The 17,582-nt window shown below is 59.8% G+C and overlaps 1 pseudogene; it reads left to right on the forward strand.

Moving 5' to 3' along the window:
- Positions 1-911: 911 nt before the first annotated feature.
- On the forward strand, positions 912-14,737 carry LOC142364566 (MOB kinase activator 3A-like; annotated as a pseudogene).
- The last annotated feature ends 2,845 nt before the right edge of the window (positions 14,738-17,582 follow it).

Consider the following 17,582-nt stretch of genomic DNA (forward strand, 5'->3'; position numbering starts at 1 on the left):
GCTGGTTCCAGAGCCACCTCATCACACTTTTCCCTCCCACTGTCTTGAAAAAAATGCTGGCAAAAGCATCCCCAGCTCCCGGTGCTGCTGTTGCTGCTGGGCTCCGCAGCTGGGCTGCACCAGTTCGAAGGGGTCGTTTAATGCCCCCGAGGGGCCGAGCAGGAGGCGCAGCGGGGGCTGCAGCGCCCGGGCTGGGGTACAGCCACAGTGCCACCGGCTGCGCCTCCTCCCCAGCTCCAGAGCAAGAAAAATAATAAATAAAAAACAATAAAGGAAAGGAAAAAAGCAAAAGGGGAAGGGAAGGAAAAAGGGGAGGAAAAGGGAAGGAAAGGAAAAAGAGAAAGGAAGGGGAAAGAAAAAAGGAAAGGAAAGGGAAGGGAAGGGGAAAGAAAAAGGGAAAGGAAGGGAAGGAAGTGGAAGGAAAAAAGCGGAAGGAAAGGAAAAAAGGGAAGGGGAAGGGAAGGAAAGGAAAAAGGGGAAGGGAAAGAAAGGAAAAAAGGGAGAGGAAGGGGAAAGAAAGGCAAAAAGGGGAAGGAAAGAAGTGAAAGGAAGGGGAAAGAAAAAAGTAAAAGGAAGGGGAAGGGAAATAAAAAAGTAAAAGGAAGTGAAGGAAAAAAGTAAAAGGAAGGAGGTGGAAAGGAAGAGAAGGAAGGAGATCGAAGAAAGTAAAAGAGTAAAATAACACAGAGTAGAGAAGAAAACAGAGTTCCGCAAAAGAGAGCAGAGTTTAAAAACTCCAATCAATAACTGTCCCCGCAGCACCGCCCGCGCTGCCCGCCCCTGCCCGCAGGCCCAGGCCCCCTCCCCGGGCGGAGCCGGCGAGGCGCGGGCGGCCCCTTTAAGAGGAAGTAGGGCCGGCCGCCGGGGCGGGGCCACGCGGGCGAAAGCGCGGCTGGCGGGCGGGGGCGGAGCGCTGCGGCCGCGCGAGGGGAGCCGCCTCTGCCAGGGCCCAGCGGCGACCGGCCAGGTGCGGGGCGCGGAGTGCGGGGCGCGGGTCGGGGGCGGCGGCTCCCACCTCTCTTTTCTTTTTATTTTTATTATTCATGGGGGTTTATCCGCGGGGGGAAGGTGAGGGGCTGCAGGGGGGGGGCGGCGGCGGCTTCCCTGGGCCGCGCCCCGGCTGAGGCCTCTCCATGGGCGGGGGGGTGGGGGTCGAGGCCTGCTGGGACAGCAAAGTCCTCGTCGTGAGGGGAGAGGAACCCGCGCGGAGAGCTGGGGCTGCGCCGGCCGCGCCGTGCCGTGCGGGCTGGGATCCCCGTGAGTTTGTTCCGTCTCTTCTCTCTCCCCACCCCCCCACCCCCCCCCCCCCCGCCTTCTCCGGCTGCGCTGAGAAATGGCTTTGCCGTGGGGAAAGCGTGGGCCGGAGGGTTCAGCCCCCCCCGGTCTGTGAACTCCCTGGGGGGACGGGGCGGGGGATTCTCGGCTTTTTCCCGGCGCTGGGGGGGCTGCCTGGGAGAGCTTGGGCCGCTGGGAAGCCGACTGCCGCCCTGCTCCCCTCGCTGGCTGGGAGCGGGGGAACGCGACGCTTGCGGCAGCTGCCTCCGCGCTGACGGTCTCGACGCCTGCGAAGAAAACTGCTCCAGGACGGACGGACAGACGGACGGACGGAGAGGGCAGGGAGCCGTGTGGGGGAGAGGAGAGAGGGCTTCGGAGTTGTCCAGCGTGCGGCACGGGTGTTGGGAGGAAGCGTCTCTGGCGTGGACTCTGATCTAGCGAAAGGCAGGAGCCCCCTGCTCCTAGCCTGGAGCTGAAGAGCGGCCGCGCTTCCTCGATCTCCGTCCCTGCTTTGTTTAAAACCTCTTCCCGGCTGGGCAGTCTGCTGCCAGGTTGCGGGCCCCGGGGATTTCTGCCAGGAGAAGTAGGGTTTCTCCAGCCACTTGCTTGTCCCAGTCCCCGGGGCTTTGTCCTTGCACTCTGCTTCCTTGCCAAGCTTCCGGCTCGCGTCCAGCTCTGTGTTTATCTGTCGTCGTTTCTTGGACTGTAGATCCCATATTTTAGATTCGCTTTCTGTCTTAGTCACGCACTCGTGCAGTTATCGTGGGCAGGAGGGCGAGCTGGTAACCTTTTAAAATTCCCGGAAAGGGAGGAGAGGAGTGCTCGGTGGTGCGGCAGAAAAAACGGGTGCTGTTGGTTTGCACGGAGAGGCCAAGTCGAGGTGCCGAGCAGGGAGCCGGTTGCTGGTGCCTGGCTCACCGTTCGGGATCTGGGATCACAGAATCCCAGCATGGCAGGGGTTGGCAGGGACCTCTGTGGGTCACTCACCCCAACCCCCTGCCCAAGCAGGGTCACCCAGAGCAGGCTGCACAGCACCGCGTCCAGGCGGGGCTGGAATATCTCCAGAGAAGGAGACTCCACAGCCTCCCTGGGCAGCCTGGACCAGGGCTCCGTCACCCTCAGAGGGAAGAAGTTCTTCCTCGGGTTCAGCTGGAGCTTCCTCTGCTTCAGTTTGTGCCCATTGCCCCTTGTCCTGTCGCTGGGCACCTCTGAACAGAGTCTGGCCCCGTCCTCCTGACCCCCACCCTGCAGATATTTAGAGGCATTTTTCAGGTCCCCTCTCAGCCTTCTCTTCTCCAGGCTGAACAAGCCCAGCTCCCTCAGCCTCTCCTCGTAGGAGAGATGCTCCACTCCCCTCCTCATCCTCGTAGCCCTCCGCTGGACTCTCTCCAGTAGCTCCTCATCTTTCTTGAACTGGGAAGCCCAGAGCTGGACACAGTACTCCCAAGGGTGCTCCTTCCTGTGCTTGCCTCCGTCAGCACCCGCTTACGAACCCTGCAACCTCCCTCCTGTCGTCGCCACGGGGTCTGGATTGCAACCCTGAGCTTGGTCAATGGCATGCCCATAGCGGTCAGAAAATGGTGGCCTGGGCTTCGCGCTGGGCATGGCAGTGGCTGGCAGCAGGCAGCTGCCCGATGGGCTCTGCCAGAGCTGCTTGCATCATGTGGGTCTTCTCCCAGCCCAGTGACTTCATTTAATTAATGACTGAATTTCACAGGGCTTTTCCCTTTATTAGATAAACTAACTTGACTTTAAAATTGGTCTGAATGTGTGGCCTTTCAGGGGTGAAAGAATATACCAATTGACGCCCAGCAGAACTATTTTTGGGTCTTTTATTATGCTGTTTCCTTTTCTTTTGTGTGTGTGGCGATGCGGCTGGGCTCGGCGTTTGCGCGGTGTAGAGGCGTGTGAAAGGCCTGTCCTGCTCCTCAGCGAGCCACGTGCCGGGAAGCGCCGGGGAGAGGCTGTGTCCCCCGTGTCGGTGGAGTTTCTGGCCTGGGAATTTCCACGTTGTGCAGCAGATTGAATACACAGGGGGGACAGCGATCAGCGGGACTTTCTTAAAACTTTGTGGTGAAATACAAAGGGCTCTCTGTTTGGCTAAGCCTTGGGAATTCAACATTTGAAATGTGTGTTTCTGAGCGGCTCTGCGAAGTTCGATGCGAAGGCTGCTACTAAAAGTGGTTTCAGAAAGAAAAACGTAGATATCATCCCACAGAATAAGGAATGTGCCGTGTCGCTCACCCGCCCTGGGGCCTCGCTCCGCTCCTTTGGCTTCGGAGCAGCGTCGGCGAGCGCGGAGGAGAACTGGGGAAGGGTGATGGTGGAGGTGGCACCGGGCTGCTGGGCAGCTGCTCTCCTGTGCAGCAGCGTGGGGCCATCTCGGAAGGAGAAAGCACGGCGGTGGCCTGGATCCGCTCCGCTCTCGGCACACCAAAATGCGGTTCCCATCTTGGGTTTTACAACTGAAAACACACAGCCCCTTCGCCGGGCGGGAACACGATGGCAGAGCTGATGGAGGGGAGCGATTAGCTTTTGGGAGACGGCTGGCAGCGTGGAGGTGCCGCCTCGCCGGGGTTATGGATGGCCGGGCGTGCCTGCCGCAGCCGCGCTCGGCCTCCTCCTCTGCTCCTCGCCGGGCCCGAGGCAAGCGCGGGGACAGACTGATGCTTCTCATATCATAAATCCAAAGAGCAGCCGGAACCCTGGTCCCGCCAAGGCGAGCTGTGCTGGAGGCTGCCGGGCTGGCTCGGAGGCGCAGGGCCCGGCTGTCGTTAGTGCCAGTCCAGCCCCGCTTGCCCGAATTGGTCTGATCCTCGCTCTCCGTGTTGAAAATCTCTCCTTTGATCATAGAAAACCAGGATGGTCTCGTACCGAGAAACCGAGCTAGCGCAGAATGGCCGTGGGAAGGTATTTGTGAAGGGGCAGGGGGGAGTGATGGAAAAAATGTGCATGCGTGTGTCCGCCTGTGCCGGTTCGCTGCTCGGTTCTGAAGCAGCTCGGCCTCTCGGGCGTGCTCTGTAACTTCGGTTTTTGCGTGAAGTGCTCGCTGCATCTGAGACGCAGTGGCTGCTTGGTCAAGCACGATACCTGCTTGATAAATCTGGTATCATGAGATTTATTTTGGCACGAGTGGTTTTGTTGGAAGCCGTCGCCTCAGCGATGGCGCTGGTGGTGAGTAAGGATGCTGAAAACCGTGCGAGGGGAAGGCGGGGGTTCGCTGCTCCCCGCTCGCTTCCGGGGAGCCGTGGGGACAGGGTGACAGGCACGGGCTCGTCACCGAAGGGCTGCCGCTAGCCGCAGCCGCAGAGGGAGCTGGGCTGGGCTCGGTGGGAACACGGAGCAGCCATCCCGTGTTGGCACCGTCTCGCAGGACGGCAGCGCGGCTTCCCGAAAAGGAAACGAGAGCCATCGGTCATTTTGAGAAACGCCTCGCTCGCTGGGGTTTGCCGCAGGGCTTTCGCAGCAGCGAGGCAGTGGGACACGAGCCGCCCCGGCGCTGGGGTCACCGGGGGGGAAGTGGCCGCGCGTCTGAGCCCCCCTGGCCGGCGGGAGACTTCCGGCTGCAGCCGCGCAAGAAACGGGACCTTTTTTTCCCCCTCCTCTTTTGAAAAAGGAAGCTCTTTGCCTCAGCGCCTACGAGCGCTCGTAGGAGTTGCAGAGACGGGTGAGCTGTTGCAGGAGTCATCTGCCGAGGCCAGAAACGCAGGTAGGAGCTTGCTGCTGCGCCGGGTTGGGGATTTCCCCCCCCCTCCCGAGTGTTGTCAAACCCCTGCTCGGTGCTAGCGGGGAGCGCTGGGTGTTGCTGGGAGCAGTCGTGGGACTCTGGAAGAGGGTTTTGGCTGTTCTGCCGCTGCGGGGAGGGTAGGATCCGACAGGAACGCTGCTCGCACCCGGAAAGCCTCGGGACGAGGCAGCAGGCTCCGAGGGGAGTTGGTTCCCCGGGGTGCTGGGGGAGGTGAGTGTCTCTCCTTTTCTCATACCCACTCTGAGCGGTGTGTAGAAGTAACCAGGAGCTGGGGAAGCAACCGGGCTCTGCCCGGAGCCTGGTTTTAAAGTCAGGCAGCGCTGCGTGATCCGCCATTCCCGGCGAGGGAAGAGGGACAGCGGAGCCCTGCCCTGGCTTGCCACCAGCGCTGGGACTGGAGCTGCAGGACAGGGAGAGAGGGGAGAGCAGGAGCTTTCGGGCAGGGCAGGGAGGGCCAGGCCTCGGCAGCCCTGCCCGGGCAGGCAAGTCGCCTCCTGAACCCGCACCACGCCGAGCCGCTCCCCTCGCGTCCTTGGGAATAGCGGAGCAGCTGGAGGTTTGTCCGTGCTCCAGACAGCCTGCCGCGGCGTGGGGCGTTCTGCGGCAGTTGTGGATCTCGGAGGGGTGGCCAAGGTCCTCTCGGAGCACCACTGACATCTGCTGTAATCTTGGCTGGCTGCGAAGGAGGAGTAAGCAATATGTCCTGCACGTCTGCTTGGGGAGGATTTTTTTTCCCCCCTCACCTTTGAAGCTTGCGAATACCGTCCGGGTGCGTTGCACGTCCCATTCCCTAATGGTTCCCAACCAGTCCTTTCTGTCCTGCGTGAAGGCCGTGTCTCAGTGCTGCCCGCGCTGTGACTCCTGCCCGCGGAAGCAGGTGTTGTACGTGTGAGATCGTCTTCGAGCAATGTCAGGGATGCTTTTGGTCCCTCTGCCTTTTTCCCTAGGGCTAAATGTTTCTTTCAGCTCCGTTGCAGTCAAAGCCTGTAATTAAATAGGCTGCATCTGCTTGGGGTCTTAGCTACTCGTTTTGCTAATGCCTTCAGACGGATGCTGCTGTGTCAGGCTCCCCACTTCTCAGGAATGAGCTCTCCGTAGGAAGAGGAAGTTTGTCTGTAGGACGGGTACTGCCTTGATGCCGCAGGAGCCATATTAAAAGCCTCCTCACCCTGTTCAGGTGACGATTTCTTCTGGAAAATGGTCGGTGTTCGCTTCTTGATGCACGTGGCCAAGCCCAGGGGATGTTTGGGTTTTTTTTCCCTGCAGTTTTGCCATTCCGTGTCACCCCCTCCTCATCTCTGTGCCGGGCCCTGCAGCCACGGCCTGACCCCAGCTCGAGAACTCGTCCTTGTCCCGCGGCAGGGCTGGTGCCTGGCTGCAGTCTCGGGCCGGCTCGGATGCGAGCGGAGTCGCTGGAATCGGACAGATCTTACAGAAAATAAGCAGGAACAGAGTCGTACCGCGCTGAGGATGCTGCCAGTCCTCCGGGAGCCGTGTGGAGGGCGACGCTCGTGCTGCTTTATGGTTTGTTTGTTTTAAAGGACGTTTCTTTCTCCATCTCCAGCATAAGGAAATGATTGCGTGCAAATGCATCCCCGGGACTGATTTCCTGCTGGGGATCGCGGCAGGCTCGGCACCTGCTGTCCACATTGTTGGTGGCTTGGAGCAGGTCCTGCTTCGGCTCCGGACGTGGCACCGCGCGGAGCGGGCGCAGTCCCCGGGTGCCTCTGCCTCGGCGTTTTGCTGCAGGATGTGGTCAGGCTGTGACACAGCTCTCGGTAACCAAAGCTGCTGCCTCGTGCCCAGACGTCCCGCCGCGCCGTTTGCTACTTCCCCTAACCACGCCTGTGCTGTGGTCACACGCCTCCTAAGGACACGTTTTCGAGGGTTTTCTTCTTTTCGACTCTCACTCAGGGTCGCAGCAGCTGTTTTAGCGTGTGTGGCAAAAGCACGCGTGCCGTGAATTCACCTTGCAGCCCAGAGTGGATCTCGCTGAGCCGCGTTAAAATCGGGTTTTGGTTTCTCCCGACGCGTGTCGTGGCCCGTGTCGCAGCAGGAGTTTGGACCTCTGCTGTTACAGAGGTTACTGAGCCCGTTCCCGCAGGAAAAGCAGCGCTGGGAGATGTCGAGCCTGCTCTTAGTGGGATGAACTGAAGTGGTTTGAGTTTTCTTCCTTGCCATAATTAAATAAGAAAAACAAGAGGCCTTGGTTTAAATCTTTGTAATCTTTCTCCGGAGAAGAAGTGCTGATTAGCACGCTGCAGCATCCGTCGGAGACGGGCTGAGCTGCGCGAAGGTGGACTTGACCTTGAATTTGGGATTTTCCTGCCAACATTTGAGGGCACAGATTACTTATTTGAACAACACTGTGGCTTCATGTAAACCTAAGCAGATCTCTGCTTGGTGACAGGTGGAAGAAAAGAAGGTTATCAGGAGTAGTCAGCATGGATTCACCAAGGGGAAATCATGCCTGACCAATCTGATAGCTTTCTACGATGACATGACTGGCTGGGTAGACGAAGGGAGAGCTGTGGATGTTATCTACCTTGACTTCAGCAAGGCTTTCGACACAGTCTCCCATGATATCCTCCTGGGGAAGCTGAGGAAGTGTGGGCTGGATGAGTGGTCAGTGAAGTGGATAGAGAACTGGCTGAATGGCAGAACTCAGAGGGTTGTCATCAGCGGCGCTGAGTCTAGTTGGAGGCTGGTGACAAGTGGTGTCCCTCAGGGGTCAGTACTGGGCCCAGTCTTGTTTAACTTCTTCATCAACGACCTGGATGAAGAGTTAGAATGTACCCTCAGCAAGTTTGCTGACGACACCAAACTGGGAGGAGTGGTAGATACACCAGAAGGCTGTGCTGCCATTCAGCGTGACCTGGATAGGCTGGAGAGCTGGGCAGAGAGGAACCTGATGAGGTTCAACAAGGGCAAGTGCAGGGTCCTGCACCTGGGGAGGAACAACCTCATGCACCAGTACAGGCTTGGGGTGGACCTGCTGGAGAGCAGCTCTGCGGAGAGGGACCTGGGTGTCCTGGTGGATGACAGGTTAACTATGAGCCAGCAGTGTGCCCTGGCTGCCAAGAAGGCCAATGGGATCCTGGGGTGCATCAAGAAGAGTGTGGCCAGCAGGACAAGGGAGGTTCTCCTTCCCCTCTACACTGCCCTGGTGAGGCCTCATCTGGAGTACTGTGTCCAGTTCTGGGCTCCCCAGTTCAAGAAGGATGAAGAGCTACTGGAGAGAGTCCAGCGGAGGGCTACAAGGATGGTGAGGGGACTGGAGCATCTCCCCTACGAGGAGAGGTTGAGGGAACTGGGCTTGTTCAGCCTGAAGAAGAGAAGGCTGCGAGGGGACCTTATAAATGCCTACAAATATCTGAAGGGTGGGTGTCAGGAGGATGGGGCCAAGCTCTTTTCAGTGGTGCCCAGTGACAGGACAAGGGGCAATGGGCACAAACTGAGGCACAGGAAGTTCCGTCTGAACATGAGGAGGAACTTCTTCCCTCTGAGGGTGACGGAGCACTGGAACAGGCTGCCCAGGGAGGTTGTGGAGTCTCCTTCTCTGGAGATATTCAAGACCCGCCTGGACAAGGTCCTGTGCAGCCTGCTGTAGGTGGCCCTGCTTCGGCGGGGGGGTTGGACTAGATGACCCACAGAGGTCCCTTCCAACCCCTACTATTCTGTGATTCTGTGATTCTGTGATTTGTTTGCCAGCTTCCTTACAAAGTTATGGAAACTCTTTATTTGCCCGATTAGGTAAGGCGTCAGCTGTACTTAATTTCTGTTACTTGATTTGTTTCTCTGTCCAGCACATGTGAAATAATATTTTTTGGTACACATTCTGCCCTAAACTTCCATCAAAGAGCAGCTCGACACAAATTATACGAGGGGATGGATGTGGGAACAAAGGAGGTATAATTAGCTACAGATAAACAGAGCTGTGCTGCTTGTCAGCATCCTTTCAGATCTTAACTTGTGTCTCACCCTCTTGGAGCTAATTCTTTGCCACAGACTGGAAGAGGAAGGTGAGCTTTCCCTGGTCTCCCAGCTTTCAACCAGCCTTGAAGTCAGCTAAACTGAAGTGAAAAGTATGTTTATGGTCTGTCTGCAGCTGCAGAAGAGGCTGTGGCTGCGCTGAGAGCTGGTGTTATTTCAGGATACTCTCTTTCCAGGTGCCTGAGCTGTGACTTCTTCTTCTTCTTCTTGTTCCCCTCCCCCAGTTTGTGCCCGGTTCCCAGTGCTACGGCAGCGCGCAGCCCCTGCTCGCCAGGCGCTTTCGTTGGTGTGCAGCTGGCCGCGGATCTGAGCTTTGCTGGAGGTTGGTCGTAGCCTCACCTTCTCGGCAGGCTGATTTGCAAAGAGGTGGGGGGGAAGCGGAGGTGAAAAATCTGACCCAGGTAAAACCCAACTTGTAACTCTTTGGTGTGTCGGAGCTGAATGGGGGGGGTCTCCTTGTTTCTGTGGGGTTTGGGTCTCAGCGTGCTGATGTCGGGGTGAGCAGCAGCGATCGCCTGCAGAGGCCACGCTGGGGAGGACTGCGCCCCGACGTCTCGCTCTGCCCCTTCCCGTCGCGCCTCTACCCTCTGGGGCTGGCCCCTCCGGCCCCACGCTGCGCGAGGGAGGCCTTCCAGGGGCAGCTCTTCGTTCTGATCCGCCGCAAGCTGGGCTGCGAAGAGGAGGGGGAGGAAGGAAAGCTGGCGTCGGCTTCCCCCGCTGCTCAGATCTGGGGCAAGGGCCCAGATGGTATCCCAGATCTCTTCCTATGGGATTTAGGCAAGGTTTCCTGTTGAGAGCACTGCTTCTAATCGCTGCCCTTCTGTGCTGCCTTGCAGATCGGGACCAGATGAGCAGAGGGAGGTTTCTGTGAAGATCAGAGCCCCGGGAAGTGGCCCAGCAGCGCCACGTCTCTGGCTGTCATCGCTACAGACCTGGAAAAGCAAGAAGAGAAGCAAAATGTCCCACGCTTTAAAGCAAGTGTTCAATAAAGACAAAACCTTCCAGCCCAAGTGCAAGTTTGAGCCGGGGACTCAGCGGTTCGAGCTGCACAAGAAGGCTCAGGCCTTGCTCAGCGCTGGCCTTGGACTTGAAAGTGGCCATCCAGCTGCTGCCGGGAGAGGAGCAGAACGACTGGGTGGCCGTGCACGTGGTGGACTTCTTCAACCGCATCAACCTGATCTACGGCACCATCAGTGACTATTGCACGGAGCACAGAATCACAGAATAGTAGAAGCAGTCCTGCCCTGTCGTGTCGGGGGGCCCCAAGTACGAGTACCAATGGCAGGACGAGCACGAGTACCGAAAACCCACGGCCCTGTCTGCTCCCCAGTACATGAACCTCCTGATGGACTGGATTGAGGTACAGATCAACAACGAGGACATCTTTCCCAGGAATGTTGGTGAGTTTGGGCTGGGGGGGGCAGAAAGGGGCTGGTGCAGAGCCTTCTGCTTTGAGCTCTTGGGTCCCGTTCCTGGTCCGGGAGATGCCGTTGCACAGGTCACCCACAGAATCACAGAATGGTGGGGGTTGGCAGGGCCCTCTGTGGGTCACCCAGCCCAACCCCCTGCCCAAGCAGGGTCACCCAGAGCAGCTGCACAGCACTGCGTCCAGGCGGGGCTGGAATATCTCCAGAGAAGGAGACTCCACAGCCTCCCTGGGCAGCCTGGGCCAGGGCTCCGTCACCCTCAGAGGGAAGAAGTTCTTCCTCGGGTTCTTCCACTGCTACCTGAGTAGCAGAGCTAGTTCCTTCATGCTGCGCAGAGGCTGGCGGCGTAGTAAGCTCTTCCAAGCACTTGAGAAACTTCAGAGCTCTTGTGGAGTGCTAAAATACCCCGAGCTGTGCCAGATCCCCTGTGGAGTCCTGGATCCCTCGAGGAAAGCCGAGCTGAGCCTAGGCAGCGAAAACAAGAGGCTGCTCTTGGAGAAGTCGGTCTCTGACATGACTCTTGCATCGTTCATGCTAGATGTGGTCTCCTGACGGACGGCTCTTTCGGAGCTGATTGCTAGCTTGGGTTCGAGGCGCGTGCTCGGCATCGGCCTGGTGATGGTGGCCGCGTTTCCATAATTAGCCTCTTCATTATTACAGGCTGGCGTTAGCTGACTCTGTCCTTTCTAGCTCGGGGCTTCCTGGCGTGCCCTCGGCTGTTTGTTGCAGCGGGGTGGGATGCTGACATGTGCGGGGAGGGAGGGGCAGGGTTTGATCTGTTGCCAGGGTGATGGAAAGGAGAATTTGGCCAAAGACACCTAAATCTGCATATCCAGGCGCAGTTTTGTGTACTGGCTTTGGGACAAGGATTGTTGGCTTTTTTGTTTATTTTGTGCTGAGTAAGACATGAGAACTCAGTGTCTAACGCGTGAGGTAAATATGATTGATCCCATCCAGAGCTTTCATCTTCTGGGATGCCAAAGACAAGAGGCAGCAGAGCTCCCTCCCTCCTGCCCCGGCGTTCATCCCGTCGGAGCTCTGATGGGACGAGGTTGGCCTCTGACAGGGACACGTCTGCCGCCTCTGCCACACCGGCGTCCGCGGAGCTCTGCCAGAACGCTGCTGAAACCCGGCGTGAGCGGGCAGAGCGGGGAGCTGGGCCGTAAAGAGCCGGTCCTTCAGACAGCCGCAGCGCTGCAGTCCTCCCCACCTGTTCCTCCAGTCGCCCAAACGGCTGCTGCCTGGCTTTGGCGTTGCTGTTTCCAGCTCCGCTTCTACCAGATTCCTCGCCCTTAAGGCTGACTGACGTGCTGCGGTTCTTGCGGAGCGCTGAAAGGGTCGAACTAATCCCCGCTCCTCCAGAAGCAACCTGTGTGGACTTTAAAGTGTAATATTCTGCAGAGATGGGCAGCTGGCCAGGCCACTCCGCTGCAGGGCCCTGGCTATGCAGATCCTGAAGCGCTGCCACCTTTAAAGGGGACCTTAAAGTCTTTCATTCTTAACCAAAGAGCTAAAGACAGACCAAAATACGAGATAACTGTGAGGAGTGAACAGCACCGAGTCTTGCTTTTGGGAAGTTGCTGCTGGAGTGGAACTCGGTTGTGTCTGGTGTTTGTGTAAACACGACGAGTAGGAGTAGAAGAGAGCTCTGTCAGACTGCAGCAGCTGCTGGGAATCTCCGAGGCTGGTCTCTTGCTTTCGGTCGCTGGCAGCGATCGATGGCGCGCAGCGCTCCGTCGCTTAAGAAATCTGTGCTTTGAAAAATCTGATCCCAATGGAAGGGAAGAAGGAGAGGGGAACTGGGAATTACCAGGGACAGAAGCCCTTTGGCCTCAATCTGTCAGTTTCATCAATTTATTTTAGCCCCGAGGAACTGGTTTTGACTTGGCTGAAGGTTTCTTGTGGTCGTGCCTCCCCTCCCAGGTACTCCCTTCCCCAAGAACTTCCTCCCAGTGGTGAAGAAGATCCTGTCCAGGCTGTTCCGGGTCTTTGTCCACGTCTACATCCACCATTTCGACAGGATCACCCAGATGGGGTCGGAAGCCCACGTCAACACCTGCTACAAGCACTTTTACTACCTCGTGAAAGAGTTCAGTCTCATAGACACCAAGGAGCTGGAACCGCTGGTGAGTGGCTGCCTGAGCTCGGGGCACGCGTTGGTCTGTCAGGGTCCGCAGCCGGTGGGGTGGGCTGGGGCTGGAGGGGTCGCAGAGGTCTCTGGAGCCTCCTCAAAACCAGTTCCCCAAATTCAGGCCATCGGTTGGCCTCGCGGTTTTACTGTCGGGGAACTGGGAGTGGGGACGTGTGAGCGCAGCTGAGCCGGGGCCGGTTGGGCATCGGTTGGGGGAAGCTGACTTGTTCCCCAGCAGCCTCCTTGCGTTTCTAGCAGCTGGCTCGCCGTGGCTGCATGCGCAGAGGGAAGAGTGGAACCTCCATCCCTGCGCTTACTTCCCATGCTGAAGATCAAGGACAACACCACTGCCTTCACAAGGAGTCTGGAGGGTGGGACCAGTTAGGCCTGGGAGGTGGTGATGGTGTTTCTAAAGCCGTGAGCAGCAGAGCTGACGTGCAGAGCCGTTGGGCAGCGGTGCCTGGCCACGGGGGGAGCAGGGACCTGCCCAAACTGGAGCTCTCGGTAGCGTAGAGTCGTAGAATCACTGAGGTTGGAAAAGACCTCGAAGATCAAGTCCAGCTGTCAACCCAACACCCCCATGCCTGCCAAACCATGTCCTGAAGTGCCACGTCTACACGGTTTTGAACCCCTCCAGGGATGGGGACTCCCCCACTGCCCTGGGCAGCCTGGGCCAAGGCCTGACCACTCTTTCAGTGAAGAAATTTCAGGAAAGCAATAAAGCAGTGTCACCACGTGCCTGAGAAGGGCATTTCCGACTACACAAAGGTGAGGCTTTCTCATCTGCACCCTCACCTGGCAGTCTGGATCTTCATTCGTGGTCCCTTGTCTTCTCTGTCCCTTTGGCAGAAGGAAATGACCTCCCGGATGTGCCACTGAGACCAGAGCTTCCTGCGCCCGCCTCGGCGTCTCTCCTGAGGGCTCCGAGTCCCGCTCCTGCGCCGGAGCCGTGATGCAAGCGAAGAACAGAGAGACGCTTTGTTAAAGAAATCTATATATTTTTAATGAGTTTCAATGTAAAACTGTGATGTTGCAGGAATATTTTTTTGAAGATGCTCTAGATAAACTAGTTTTTTTATAGTAATTTCTATTAAAAAGAAAATATATATATTTTGGGCTGCTTGGTGGAAATGCTCGCTGTTTGGGGAGGGAGGAGCCGCCCCGTGCTGCCTCTGCCTCGTCCCCTCTCTGCAGCGGCACCAAGCGAGCCGAGCCGAATGCCTCAAAGAGCCACGCGGTGTGGCTGGTGCTGCCGTGGCAGCAGTGCTTCCCTCCCGACACCCATTTCCCACCCGGGAAGGGAGGTTACCTGGGGACCGGGGAAGAAACGCCAGTGTACGTGGATCCCCTGCGGTGCTGTTTGGTTCCAGCACCTCTTCCACCGGCTGCGAGTCCCGTTTTGGGACAGAGCTGCTTTTGTGCTCGCCCTCCGCTTGGCCTCCTGTCCCCGAGGCTTGGCCCTCCTTGCTTTCCCTCTGAAAGAAGCTGACCTTGGGTTTCTTTGGTGGCGAGGCCAGCGCTGCCACCGCTGATGGCGTCCGAGCCGAGCTGCTCCCTTCGCTCAGCCCAGCGGCGGGGTCCCACGGGGGCTGGGGAGCCGCGCTGGCAGCGTTCGGCCGGGCTCACCTGTGCCTGGGGGGAGCGAGCAGAGGGAAGGCGCTGGGACAGGCGTGGGGAAGCCGCTTCCCCATCTCGTGGTACGCTGACCCTGCTGAGAAGGAACTGGGCCGCTGGCCCTCCGGCCTCGCTTACTGGCGGTGTGGGGGCCATTTTCTGCTTCCCAGCAGGGTACGGAGCCTTCTCCCTCTTCCCGAGCAGCACGGCCCCCCGCAGCCACGCGCGTCTCGTAACCAAAGCTGCAGACCGACGGCCCTGCTGCTGCTCGCGCAAGCGACTCGGCGGCGTGGCGAGGGCTTTGCAGGGCCCCTGAGGTAGGTAGATGGGTCTACCTAGGATCCGGGCAGGAGGGTTTACAGTAGGAGAAAAGGTTTCTATGAACAATGACCAAAACGTACCGCTAACCACTTCTTCCTTACAAAGTTTTTCTGTGTCCTGGAATCTCTGTACGTATGTGACTCTCATTTCTCGTACTGTCGGTTGGACACTCGTACCAATACCACTATAGTTCTCTGAAACAGAACAATAAATTATGTCGTATTTACATAGCACGCCCCGATTGCTGAACGTCTCGTGATTACGCGTTCGCCAGAGGGGTTTTATCAGCAAAATAAACAGGGTGTGTTTGGGCTCCCCGGGAAGGCCTCTGGAGTTGCTAAAAGCTCTTGGGCGAGCGCTCCTGGCCGTGCTGCCCTCGGGTTTGGTTCTTCCTGCTCTGGGGGGCCGGGGCTGCCCCCAGCTCCCCGCGCATTCCTGGGGCCGTGGGGCAGAGCACGTGGGCCTGGAGCACAACCAGCGGGCTGGGGTTGTCCTGATTTGTCTTTCCAATGTCCCTGTACCCAACGGCTGCTTCTCCCAGCCCTAAATCTTGGGTGGATGTGGGCTGGAGAGGTGAACTCGAGTTTCCCTGCTTGCTGTTGGGCTCTTCGCTGCCGAGTAGCCGTGGGGCTGACGGGCTGCACTGGCCAAGGCTCTGCGTTCGGGGTCTGCAGGCTGTTTTCCGGAGGGGGAGAGGAATCCTGGGCTCTGCAGCCGTAGCTCCTGCCTGTCCCGGACCCAGCCGTGCCCTGCCTGCAGCACCAGGCCCTCCCGCTCCCCTGGCGTGGCTGCCGCAGGCTCCCTGCCCAGCCCAGCTGCTGGGCCCCCCCAGCCCCCTCCCGCCCCTCTCCCGGGTTTTCGTGGGTGCAGCTCAGTCGCAGCCCTGTCTCCCCCCGGGCTGGGTGCTGCTGGAGGGTTCGGCGTGGCTGCCCGGTGCTGCGACCCGAGCCCCCCGCGGAGCTGAGACCCAGCGCTGCTGGGGAGGGGGGGCAGCAACCCCCCAGCCCCTGCTGCCCCCGGGAGCGAGCGAGGCAGGATCCTGCACAGGGGCAGGGAAGGGCACAAACCCGCAGGCTGCGAGCGGGCGCTGAGCGGTGCCGGGTCACCGTGTGTCGCTTTTCACCTGCTTTGCTTTTCACGCCAATGTCGAGTGCCATCAGCGCCGCGTCCCATCGGCTGCCACCCCCGGCGCTGCTGGGCGCTGCCTTCCTCTGCCCCTCTTATTCTGGAGCAGAAAGATCTGTCTGCATCCACGCGAGACTGGCTCGGACGAGGGAGGAGGAAGAGAAAAAGCACCTTTGGGGGAGAAGCCGCTGGGCCCAGGGTGCTGCCGCAGCTGAGCCTGTCGTCGCGGCGCGCGGCAGCGCAGGATGTCGCCCAGACGGGTCTGCAGAGCCGCCGCGGCTCGGCCTCGCGCGACTTCGGCCCCTGCCTTTTCCCCTCCGCCGCCCCAGCAGCACCCCGCTTCCGTCTCCCTGCGTGGGGGCTCGTGTGCCCTCGCCCGTGAGCCGAGTCGGAGGCTGCAGCGAGCGCCGGACCCGTCAGCAGTTTCATCGCTGGTCCGCCCAGTGCCAGCGCACCGTGCAGACCGCGGTGTCATGAAGGCTCCGGCCAGACCCCAAAGGAGAACAGACTGGCAGACCTCCCGCGCTGCGGGGCCTGGGTGGAGCGGGTGACGTGCCTGGGGCTCCGGCAGCCTCCCCTCTGCGGGGCTGACCCCTTCCCAAAAAGCACAGATGGCCTCTGCCCCGGCGCCGGAGCGGGCGCGGGCTGGCGGGCTGCGGGGGCTCTGCCGCGGCCGTATGTTCGAGGGGAAACATCTGTTTTCTTTGGCTCAGCGTGGCGTCGCCCGCTGCTCCCGAGGAAAGGATCGCTCGCCCTGTGGCCTCTCCCTGCCGGGCTCCTCCAGCCCCCAAATGTCGCCGAGCTCCGGAGCTTGGGGACCTCAGATCCCATTCGGGTTTGCTTAAAACTGGCTGCTGGTTCCTGAAGCTGGGGAGCAGACCCAGCAGTTGCGCGGGCCCTCAGACACCGGCCCCAGGGGAGCAGGGTCTGGGGGTCTCCTGCGGCATCTGCAGCCGCCTGGCTCCAGCCAGGAATCGCCCCTGGGGTCTGTGCAGGAGCCATGTCCCCACGGCACGAGGACGGCGATGTCCCCAGCCACTGCCACCTCCTTGAGCAGCAGATCCTGCTCGGAGCATCGCTGCGGCTCTGCTGGGACACGGCCTCGTCCTTTCCCCCACCCAGCTCACCGCTGCTCACCGCTGCTCTGGGCACCGTCCCATGGCTGCTCCAGCACCCCAGAGCCATGGCGTGAACCCCCCCCCTCCTGAGGGGCCGCGGGCTGCGCTTCCCCTCCCTGGGAGGTGCTGCCGCATCCCGTCCTCGTCCCCCCTCGCACCTTTGGGGCAGGGGGTGGCACAGGACACGTCCCCGCGCAGCCCTGCCCTCACGCTCGGCTCCCCCCGACCTTGGGAGCCCTGTGGCCGCCTGCTCCTCCGTCCCTCGTCCCTGAGCGGGCAGCCGGCAGCTTTCCAGATTCCCCCTTTGGAGCAGCCCCCTGGCCCCGAGCTGCTGCCCGCCTCCCCCCGGGCAGGGAGCGGGGCTGTGGGTTTGCCCCACTCTGGTTTTGGGCTCTGGGGCTTCGTGGAGGGGGTGACAGCAGATGCTGGGACGAGGGGACGGTCACCAGCACAGCACGCGCTCCCCTCTGCCTCGTGCGGCGTGGCCAGGCCAGCGGCCAGCGGCTCCCCGGACCGTGCCGGGGACCGGGCAGGACCTGGCAGATCTGGGAAGGGGTCGGAGTGGGGAGCGTGTCCACTCCCCGAGGCTCGCAGGCGATACCGGAGGGCGTCCGCTGCTCTGTGCCCCACGCTGTCCCCAACAGAGGGGACAGTCCCTCGCTGCCTTGCCTTACCCAAGCGCTTGGCCAGTAAAAAAAGGGGTCCTCGGGTTCATTTCTGCCCCCTGCGAAGCCAAGAGGGTGCCAGGATGCGGCTGCCGACCCCAGCGTCTCCCAGCCCCTGCCGTGGCTCCGATGCCCTGTGCGGGCAGCGAGGGTGCAGGGGGGGTG

Source organism: Opisthocomus hoazin, chromosome 27 (assembly GCF_030867145.1).
Source record: "Opisthocomus hoazin isolate bOpiHoa1 chromosome 27, bOpiHoa1.hap1, whole genome shotgun sequence".
Classification (NCBI taxonomy): Eukaryota; Metazoa; Chordata; class Aves; order Opisthocomiformes; family Opisthocomidae; genus Opisthocomus; species Opisthocomus hoazin.